The sequence below is a fragment of the Pagrus pagrus genome (assembly GCF_965226575.1).
Source record: "Pagrus pagrus genome assembly, chromosome: 3".
Classification (NCBI taxonomy): Eukaryota; Metazoa; Chordata; class Actinopteri; order Spariformes; family Sparidae; genus Pagrus; species Pagrus pagrus.
The window spans coordinates 14,265,891-14,271,447 of record NC_140187.1 but is presented as its reverse complement, the minus strand read 5'-3'; positions in this window follow the sequence as shown (position 1 = coordinate 14,271,447).

Below are 5,557 nucleotides of genomic sequence, written 5' to 3'. Positions count from 1 at the left end.
TATACGTACACGGTGATGCACATGTCTATAAAGGTGCCATTGAAGCCTATTGAATATGTGCTATGATACAGATCATGGTGACATAGTGTCTGAGGTTGAAGTGGTTTGTACGTGGTGTGTATGAAGTCCTGAGGGGATGTTTCCAATGGTGAGCTTTACCTTCAGGATGTGACACTTTAATTTAAAGCTTCACAGGTAAATATGGTAATTAAAATTAACCCACTCACGGCGAATATAATTACACAAGAGGGATTTTATATTAACACGAACACAGCACCTGATCATTCGCACTGGTTTCGTGTTTTTAAATTGCATTGTGTTGATAAATAGGTGTATTTGAATAGTGCATGCTTTCATTTACAGTAAAAAAAAGAGAGAGAGAGAGAGAAAAAAAAAGATCAGGATTTTCATGCTGAAAGCCCGTGTTTATAGTCTCCTATTCTGTGTGCTCAATCCTTAAGGTGAAGATCCATGACTCTTATTTTCATAACAAAGCGTCCCAGGGTCCAGCAAACAAACTGTTGTATGGATGTACCATTGATTTCACATTCACACGTCCGGACTTAAAGGGACTATGGGATTGCCCATGAATCCCAAATCTGTGTGCTACTCACAGTCTGTCAAGTTGACATCCACTCTCTTCTGTAAACTGGCAAGATTATTCACTCAACAGGATCTCTCTCCCTTTCATCCTGCGAACTACAGGCCAATCCGGCCGCTGACAGCCAAGTGATAGCATACAGATGGAAATGAAGAAGGCGAGCGGGGGAATGGTGCTGTTTGTCAAACACTGGAGAGAGCTTCTGGGTTCAGGGAGTAGACTGCCGCGCCAAACTGGGTCCTCTGACTCTGACTTCACTTACTGTGAGGTTTCAGCACCCGAAATTGTACACTTAACACAGTTATCATACGTGTTGTGTGCTGGCTGAACTCGTGATCTGATTACCGCGAGATATATTCGACGTAGAGCCATCAAAGTGATAGATGAAATCCAACTTTTTACCACAAGACAGCACGACACACTTACATTTAAACGTACACAGATGTGAAACTCTTCCCTATACTCAATGATAAAGCACAATGACACAGTGCCAGCGGTTTTTGGCCTAAAGGGCCCGCTGGTGTATGCACAAGAATTTATTTTCCCTCCTCGTACGCCCTCCGTTCGCCGCGTTACGGAGACGAAGAAGAACACAAGCACAGGAAGATCTCACAGTGTGCCGAGGAGATGTCATTCATGTCCGTTATTTGTGGAAGTAAATTACGTACAGCCACTGCGTTGATAACAATCATATAACAACCAAACTGGTCTCAAAAACTGATATGAGCAATATGTGCTGTGAAATGTATTTCCCTCACCTTGGGCAACAGATAATATGCATTCATCCCTGTAGTCCACCAAGCAATACAAAGAATGTACTCTGCTCGTTCAATCATAACGTTGGCTTTTTGCTCGGAGATGGTCATTGTCCTCTCTGGATCACGATTCACAGTCACTGGAATGAAACCAATTTGAGCTCCTTTCAAGATAATGCAAATAAATATCAGCCCTGATTTACCCGTTTTTTTTTCTTCTTTTTTTCATTACTTTCCTCTCTTCACTCCCTTATCAGCACACAGAGCATTTCTGTCTTTCTTAAGGGTCGAATGAAAGGTCTCTCTTCTCTTGAGAATCAAGGCTGAGGAGAAGCCTGGTCCAGGACTGATTCATGTCGCACACACTGGTGGGATGTTATGCATGGATAATTGATTGTCGAAGCAGCATGGCCACTGTTGGATCTTGATGGTGCTGCCGAAATGTCACCTTACTGATGTTACAGCGGCGCCGATATTAAAAAGGCTGGTCTCAAAGGCTTCCATCCGAGCACACTCCTCTCCCACTGTGTCTGGGAGAGACAGCACTGTTTGTCAGGCTTCTATTTCAGAGAGACAGATCTTCCATTCGCAACCTTATCTGCACAGGACAGTGCACCCACTTCCAGAAGTGCATTGAACATTTCCAATCATAGGAATATATCACTCTTGCTTTTAAAGTGGAAATCAAAAGTGTGGGAATGGTGAGAGGGGTAAAAAAAAAAAAAAGAAAACAGACATAATTGAGATCGCATAGGATTTATTTAGAGGTAGTTTGTCTCCTCCAAAACGCTGAAAAATTACACTCCCAGCTGCAAATACCCCCTTCGACTACAATAAAGAAGCCATCATTTTCGTGGGAATGTTTTCATACCAATTTGAAGAAGTTTTTAAAGGAAAATTGTTTGGAAGCGTCTCAGACATTGAGTCAGATAATGCAGGATGCATTTATATAAAAAGTAGGAGATTAAGTGAGTAGAATCCGGTTAATTTCAGAGTTAGGGTAGTGTACGGAAAGCTGAGCAGGGACTGGTAAACTGTGTTAATCTATAAAGGCTTATGCAGGTAAAAATAGACTACACCTGCATGCCTTTTTACCGCCATAATACTTTGCAGAGGGAGACTATTGAGCATCCATTTCCATTACCAAGGAATGGAAAAAGGATATTTTACCGTAAGTTTTCGGTGCTGCTTCGGTACATTGTTCGAAGAATGAAGCGTACGGCTGCCATCAATCCACAGGCCTGAGCGTGGAAAAAAACCTGAGCAAAATCGGGATGTTTTGCTGAATTTGTTGCACCGTGAATTATGCCGAGTTGTAAATATATGAAGTGATAGCACATAGGAATAAAACTGCTCTAATCAAGGCGTGTTTATAAGCCAGTCTCCATCAGCAGTATTTAGTACTGCTGATGGAGTATTTAAAAAGGGGCATTATGTTGTTTTGTAGAAGAAATTCAAAGTCAGAATTTTAATGTTTACAATATTAATGAGGTAATAATACAAACTTGATATATTTATTTTTTCCAAAAAACTAACAAGGTCCCCAGAACACTGTCTGAAGCTAGAAAGGTGGCAGGGTCCGTCAAATATAAACAAAGTAAAACAGTATGAAATTGTGTTGTTCTTTAAGATCAGTTTGTTTATTCAGTTTATTCAGTCATGAAAACAAAGAGTTTGTTTAGTTAGATCTTTCTCTTCTGATTTAAATTTCTTCCGCAAAACTACATAGTGCTCCTTTAACTGCATTTCATGAGAAGTTTCCTTTTTTTTGTTAAAATCATGTTAAATATACAATTCTGCTCTTTTTTCAACGGTGGTTTAAATTTTGAAAAAAATACAACAATATTTTCAGGTATTGCAGTCCCATTGTACTGCGAAAGCCAGCCCTTCCCTTGTTGTGCCTCTCTGACATACTGAAACCATTCAGAACTCAGGGCTTCCCCCATAATCAAGTGTGAATGAACATGTAAACTTAGCCAAGTATTAACAGAACTTGGCCTTTCTTCTGCACACAGCGGTTCATGCTGCTGTGTGAATCCTGGTTGGCGTGACAGAGGTAAAAGGCAAACAGCTTGAGGAGTGAAGAGGACCCAAAACAGACAGGCGGGAACAGACCATACTGTTTGGCAGTGAGGGCTGCGGCTGAAAAGGGGGAAAGGAGCATTAATGGCCACCATATGTCTGCATATTCTGGGGTCTCTGGCGTAAATTTCATTACCCGACGCACAAAACGGACCGTCTAAAAGACGTGTGTAACGTGGCCTGAGACAGCTACCGTGTGAAAAGCGGCCCGTTATGTGTGAGAGCCATGGTCTGATCTGTCACGCTGGGGGTTTTTAAGGAAAAACGGGGGTAGCAGCTGTTTGGTTCACCTGTCCTGTCCTGTACACGGCTCTCCATCAAACCAGAGGCTACTGTCCTCTCGGGCCCGCACCCACAGACGCGTTCCTCCACAGTAATCTCAGATGTAACACTCCTATCTAATGTGACAACATTTACAAGACCACAGCCCCTCTGTTTATCAGACTTGTACAATTATATGGTGTTCCATTTGTATAAGCACGCTGGTTATAGTGGGAGAGATATCCATAAACATACTGGAAGGCCTTTAGCTTGTGTACACTCCGCAGCAAACCATGCTGGCGAGTGGGAAGAAAGACGCTTGTGCTGGACCACCAAGTTGCTGTGTAGGTTAAACTACATGATCGTGGGCTTCAAGCGCCGAAGAGTTGGAACTTTTTCACCAAGTTCACTGTGGGAAAGTCTTTAGCGGAAAAATATGCACAGCGCACAGAGTATGTGATTGAATTAAATTTAACTGTTTGCACATATGTTCCCTTGTTTAAGGGGGAAAGTTACTACAGCACTGCTTAAGCCATGGATTATCTGTCTGCGTCCTCTGCCTCTTTAGCATCAACACGAATTCACCCACTCAGAGTCTATCACACATCCACAGAGCTCCCTGAGAGAGAGCGGACCTTAGGGAAGCCCGAGCAGGGGGGGACCTCAACAGAGCCGAGCAGAGCGGAGCTGAGCGGGGTTGCGGTGGAGCCCATGGGCATGGCCCTCTCACTCTCTGGCAACCACTTTGTTAGGCACACAACACTAATCCTCCTTGTGTCTTTATTGCCCTCTGTGTAGAGGAGCAGGCCGGGGCTGGGGCTGGGGGGGAAGCACCGCTGCAGGGCCAGTATCATCAGCATTCCTGTTTGAAGATAGGCCACGCTGTACAGCATTAAGGCATCTAATAGAGGCAGGCTGAGAGCAAAACAGGCTGATACTCACTGAGACAGGGAGGGAGAATAAAGAAAAAAGGAGAGTCACCCCCCTCCCTGTAAAATAGTGCGGGTGGGGGCATAATTTGAGGATAGGCAGATTATTGAGAAATGACTGTGAGGCAATTCTGGTGCATGTTGTTACACATACTCAATAATCTAAACAACACATTAACGCGCTGCCTTAATTTGTAAGTCTGGCTCTGCAGTTGAAAACAATTTGTCATGCGTTGAATTTGTAGGAATCTCATTTTGGATTATTCTAAAGCATTTAACACAAATGGTTTAATGGATGTTGAGACGTACATGCAAACATTTATACATCCAAAAACTTTATATGATTTAAAATAAAAGAGAGAAAAAGAGGATTACCTTTGTTGCAGCCCTACAAGGTCAACTTTTGCTTTGAATAATTTTCTTTTTTATTATTTTTTAGAAATTGCTCTCACTCACCGTTGGCCCCGCTTTTGAACCACCTCGCTCCAGGTCGAACTCACTCGACTGGCGCCATCTTGTGTCTGCGTGCCGCTCACCGACTTGCCGGCACAGGTGCGCAAAATTCAATGTCACCTTTTCCCCCAGATCTCCTGACTGTCCCCCAGCTGTCACCTGAGCGCTTGGCAGCATAAGGTAATAGCATCAAGATGCAATCAAGATTATATGCTTGTCACTCATTCCATGCACTCAGTGGCTTACAATGTGTGAAACAGACACAAGATAAAGCCTGTGCACAGATGGGAAGATAAAATGCTTCTAAATATTCATCAGTTTTCTGACTGCAGCGATGTGAGCTCTAAATGCTGCCATTAGATCACCGGGAGGAGTAAGCAAAGGGCTGGAGCAAACTGAGGTGAAATGTAGCAAATGCAAAGAATAAATAAAGAAAAACATCTTAAAAAATTTTAATCTCTCCCTGTAGAAGCAAA